Raw genomic sequence first — 6000 nt, 5'->3', positions numbered from 1 at the left:
AGTTTTAAACAAATTAACAAACTTATAAACAAATATTAATAAACAAACAAACTTAAAAACAAACAAAATACAGGCAAATAAACAAAATAAATAACAAAGATAAACAAACAAACAAATAACAACAAAGTTTTAAACAAACAAATAAACAAACGTACATGTATAAACAAATAAATAAACAAACTTATAGGCCTAAACAAACAAAATTAACAAACATGTTTCACATCCGGGTTTTTGAAAAAAAAGAGAAGGAAGAGGGGAGTTATTATCTTTTATCGCAAAATTGCCGGTAAATAGCCAGTAAAAACTCAAAATTATGAAAATGTCCACTTTTTGCGGCAATTTTGCTCAAAATTTGTTTATTTTGCGCCCTCCCCCTGAAATTCACTTTAATAATTCCTGGCACCGCCACTGCACTGATGCCTGGAAAAAGGAGTAAGCCTTTTATTTGTTTTTCTGAGAGGTACCGGTAAGACCCCTTTAATTATCACAAAACCTTCCAAAAATGTTTCTTGTAGGCCTACATTAGCTAGGCTATAGAAAGCATCTCAACTTCCTAGACATAGGTCTACAGATATATTTTGAAAAGTTAGCCTAGGCCTATATTAAACTGAATTTCAAAAAAATAATAATAGGCCTATAAGCCTATAAATCGAAGAAACCTCAAAAAAGAAAGCCAGAGGAGACGTGAAACATGTTTATTTATTTACTTATTTCTTATTTATTTAGCCTAATAATTCCCGCGTCCAAAATTGAGAATTGCAAAATATTTATTTAGGCCTATTTGATCTTTATTTGACATTTTCTCAAAATGACATAGGCCTATATTAATTTGCTACTTTTTTTTTTTTACTTCTTAACTATGATACTGAAACACCCCTGCATTTTAGATATCAATGTAGGCCTAGGCCTATAAAATCAACCATATAATCGCAATAATTATATCTGCAGTGCCAAAATGTAGGCCTACCGTTGATATTGGGATGTGACCACTCGTTTCAAAATAAAGAAAATAATAAGGAATTTTAATTACTTATTATTTTTAATTAAAATTAATAATTAATAGGCCTACTAATTAACAGTCATCGACATCGTGCCGTTTTAAAAAATCTTAAAGAGCCTAAGCTAGGCATAGGCCCGTGCGCGGCATTATGATAGTTGATTGCATAAAGCATTAATATTTCTATGGATAGGGGCCTATAGACATATTTTCTTTTATCATAAACGTGATTTTAGCACACTTGTTTAATATAGTTGACACCCTGACGGCAAATACCCAGCTCGCCTGGTCAATACCAGAGGTCAATACATCATGAATACAAGACTAATACACGCAAAGTCTTGAACACAGACTAGTACTCGCACATGCGCAAAGCGTGTGAGGATTTTAGGGGAGTAGGTCGAGATTCAGTTTATTGCACGGAATACAGCGAATGAATGATGAATGATTGCGAAACTGCTCTTTGCTTGCGTCAATAAACACGAAAAACAAAACGGAGTGATCTCCAATTTAATCGTAAGTAGTTGGCAAAAGGTAGATTTTAGGGGGTGATGTCTTGTTAATTTGTCTAAAAACATGTTTGTGATTTGTATGTTCATGATGTTCGTGTGCGTACAGCCTAAATTGCTAGACTGAAAGTCACATCTCTAATAGCGAGTCACATCTCTAATGATGTTTTCATTGTTTGCACTGTGTTGACTATGCTATGCGGTTGACATCCCACTGACTCAGCTCAGCACGTCACTGCTGTGTATTGTGATTGTACACTCATTGCATTATTGCGAAAGCTATTCTACTGTATAATAATAGCCTGGACGTGCGTCTTTACAAATGGCCAGACATCTTTAAATTATTACAATACAAGTTTAGTTTGTTGTTCTGTCTACACTACAGTTTTGTAAATTTCATGAGTTGTCTAGCACTACAGTAGCAGGGATTAGGGCTACGGCTACCTCGAGATACTCTAGCTAAAATACAGGTTTACATTTACTATCTTACAATTACATTATCTTGCTGTATTTCAGCTAGAGCTGCAAACGACAAGCTTCCGGGTTTTTTGGAGGACAATTCTCTTACGTAAGATGAAGAAGAACCTCGCCTCTGGCCCGCCCTACTCATTATTTCATTGTACTTATTGCAATTTGCCTCACACATTACATAATCAACACAAAGCTTTTGTGAGGATTAGTGAGTGGATAAGAAATTGACAGTGGAAGATACGAAGGACACAGCGATTGTTAGTTGTCAATCATGAATTGCCGCAACGTATTAATATTTTACTGCATGGCATTCCGCAAGGCGCAAACACCAAGACAAATTATGCCGTATTTTTCCAAAGATCATCTCATATGAAGTAAGCTGAATGCGATTTGTACTTTTGTAACATTCCGATCGCTTTTGATCACCTATTATCGGCGAATTTGCTTGAAAACATGTGAGTTCATGTTGTGTAAACATAATTAGCATAGTATAGACACAAATGAAATTACGATGCAATACAATGCAATTTGAATGCGCAGCAGATCTATAGAAATAACGTTGCCCGGTTTTATGCAGAATTAGACCCTGTCTGGCTACGGCTAGGCCGGGTCTAAAATTACTATCTTCAATGGTTGATCTGATTTGAATATTTTGATATTTATTTTTTAAATATTTACTCTGGACATGTTAAAAACTGTATTGTTTGTACTAAAATGCCCCGGGGGCATTGCATTTTTCCAAATGGGGGGCGTTTATTGGAAGTGAGTTGTCAATGAAAAAAACTTTAAAAAATCAGATTGAGATTCAATGCCGGGGGGTGCTCCTGAGCAGTCAAGTTAGCTCAGTTCGACTATGGTGCGTGAGGTTGCGGGTTCGAACCCTACGCTCTCGTGGGAAAATTGAGTTAGCTTGAAATTCCCCTGGACAAGGAACTTGCTGCTAATTGTCTCGTTGTAATTATAAAAAATGTAACCCGTGCATCTGAAACTCGGGAGCTGATCCTGGTTGCTAAGGTTATTGTGGAATGTCTAGGGTGTGCGCTCTTGAAGCAGCAAAGTCTAGACGTTCGCTTTTCGTATCTCTTTCCTTGTTGGAAAGGTATAACGTTGAGGAGATAGGAACATGTACCGTCATCCGGGACCTACTCTGCCATGTTTGGCTGAGTAACGGTACATGAACACGGTCTTTTGTGCCTATGTAAATTAGTCATTGTGTAAAGCTATGTTTATACCCATGGGTTGCTTATCATCAGACTGAATCCTTGACCGACAGAGGGTGTCAATATAGGCCTACGTGTCGCTTTTGAAAAACAGCGATTTATGCGCATGTTCAGCAGGCAAATACGACGGCGATTTAGTACACTGATCATGCGTGCGATTCAGATTTCTGCAAAAGCGATTGAGTATAAATGCGTCTTTAGAAATGACTGGCGATTGTGTGTTCTCAAGTGGGTTTTATCATGTTAATTAGTGACCTGACACACATTTGTATTGGTTCGATCAAGCATTGATTTTTTGTACTGGATCGTTCAAGCATCTCCAACAAATTTTTCAATGTAAGTGCCTCTGGCCCTAGTGGAAGTAAAAACGGACACTATGGCCAGAGTTCTAGGGCTAGCAAAGTCCCTGAATTGTTGTTTTGTTTATAATGGAATTATGTGGGGCCGTAGCGTAGTGGTCAGCAACATCCTGTAAAGTGTGCTGAGGCTTGTGGATCAACGTCTAGGTGTTGTGCCTGTGCGTAGCGCACTATAAATCACTGCGCTTTTTTTTTTTTTAGAAAGAAGGATTTACGATTAAATTACTAATTGCATTGCACTACCATGGCGCCGCCCACGGAAATCAAGTGGTAAATACAATAAAATTGCATGGGTCAAAAATTAAAATTGCTCGGATGATTTTCGTAAAACTTCAACCATTTTGTTCTATAGACCACTTGGCATGTGACGTCATTGCCCGGCAGTATGCACACGAATTATGGCAATTTCCATTGTTCTTTGCTCTGCAGTATGAGTACGCATCGTAGTTTGCTATTAAAGGGCACATGCTGTGACGTGCATTTTAAATCGCGGCCGCTACATTTCAAATAACTAGTACAAGAAAGCCATTAAACTGTGTAGCGGCTCGTTCAAGCATATCGATAGACGAGTCCTCGCCTTTGTTGATAAACAGTGATGTCAAGTGGTCTATAGCTTTTGGGAGTCGGGAAAAAGAATGTTTTACTTTCTCCTAGATCTGTGATGTATAGTAACACGCATACTCGGCAGTGGGGTTTGACTCCCACCCTTTTTATTTTAAAAGGCACCCTTTATACTGAAAATTCCTGACCCCCACGCTTTTACTGAGGCACCCTTTATACTGAAAATTCTTGACCCCCACCACTCTTTGCTTTTTCCGCTATTTGTTAAGGCTGGCATTTTCGGGCGGGGTAGCGGGTACCCGCCCGAGATTACATTACCCGGGTAGGAAATACCCTACCCGGGTACCCGAAATTCAAAAAAAACAAACAAATTGATCATTTGTATTCATGTCATATAGGGCCGCGTGTCTTAAGTTGGGAACCTTTTGCGTGACACCGACAAAATTCAAGAAATTTACGCCTTTTTTTATTCAAACGTTTGATTCGCAAGAACTAAACATCTCACACTATTAAAAGTATACATATTTTTGAAGCTTTTGCTCCAAGGAATTCAAAATGACATTATTTTCTTGATAGGGGTAAGGGTTAAGAAGTTACAAGTACAAATATCGGTGATTTTTCCATAAAAAGTGTATGACTCAAAAATTTGGTCCACTGATGAGATACATCCTAGAGTAAAATCTATGCCAGAATTGGATTATTCAAGGTAAGAGCATTCTAAATATGTATAGTTTTACAGGTATCCCTATAAAGGTAATTGTGATACATGAGGATGAAAATTACCTTCATAAAATTTGCTCTAAAAATCGTCACATTGTTATTTCAGCATAACGTGTCTAGGAAAATCATGTCCAGAGTGCTTTCTGGTTATACACACATGCTCTCTAAACATCAAAAATACAAGGCATAACTATGAGCCTGTCTAACATGCTTTAATCCTCAGTTTTACCCATCTTGTTTATCCTAGCTGAATCAAAGCGCAGTCACGATAATGAACACAAAATGTCTTCATGGTCTGCATTTTGAAGAACACAATAATTTGCTTTTTTCTTGCTCTGTGAAAGGTCAATACCAACATAATATTGTACTATATTTTGCTTTGGTACAATGGCTGGTCTTTCATCTACTTTCAAACACCTTTCTCTTGTAGTCACTTAATAATTATGAGTGAAATTCCATAGCCGTGGAGTTGCTGCTTCCTGGCTTGATCTGCAATCGACATTTTTAATGTGTGATTATAGTCAGAATGGACAAAAGCTACTTCATTGACTGTAATAATGCCTTCTGATGCAACTTTTAAACAAGCGGTAATCATATTGAATCACTTGATGGTTCAATGGCAATTACTGATCCTTGGCAATAATGTTTGCCATTTCTTCAGTTTCAATGACACTTCTTTTTGGTGCTTTAGATGTAGAAGACTTTTGATCTTTGCTGGTGTCTGATTCTGCGAACCTTACAAGCATGAAAATCAGTTTATAAACATGCCATACAATAACAGGACAGCTCTCTGACATTCAGTTATCTTTCACAGTTAACAAATGCTACAGAGCGGAGCTTCCAAGTGTTTGGAACTGTTATGGGCCATTACTTTTAGTTCTTGACACTGTGTCAACTCTGTTCCTGGACTTAGATTATGATAATTAAATTATCAGTAACATTAAACAATGTTGCATTTTATTTTTAATATTATTAATTGCCTAACAATAACAGCATAAATGAGAGGGAGTATAATGTTTGACCTGTAGGACAATGTAGTTTTTCAAAGTAGTTCATACAATTTCTAATGATCAGACTCGTTTTTTGATGGCAAAATTATTTTAGCCTTTGCTAATTAACAACTCGTTAAGTGTCATTAATCTAATAATTTAGAACATTACAGG

General features: G+C 37.0%; 1 protein-coding gene across 2 annotated transcripts in view; it reads left to right on the top strand.

Annotated features, from left to right (window-relative positions):
• Positions 1 to 1416: 1416 nt before the first annotated feature.
• The window catches only part of LOC140171590 (uncharacterized), a 54980-nt gene continuing 50396 nt past the window's right edge, over positions 1417 to 6000 (top strand). For both annotated transcript variants that reach the window (XM_072194871.1, XM_072194870.1), the window contains exon 1: positions 1417 to 1513. The gene's annotated coding sequence lies outside the window, so the exon portion shown is untranslated. The remainder of the gene's footprint in view (positions 1514 to 6000) is intronic.

The sequence above is a fragment of the Amphiura filiformis genome, chromosome 15 (genome assembly GCF_039555335.1).
Source record: "Amphiura filiformis chromosome 15, Afil_fr2py, whole genome shotgun sequence".
NCBI lineage: Eukaryota > Metazoa > Echinodermata > Ophiuroidea > Amphilepidida > Amphiuridae > Amphiura > Amphiura filiformis.
Note: the sequence above shows the minus strand (reverse complement) of the source record. Positions and strands in the feature narration are given on the sequence as shown.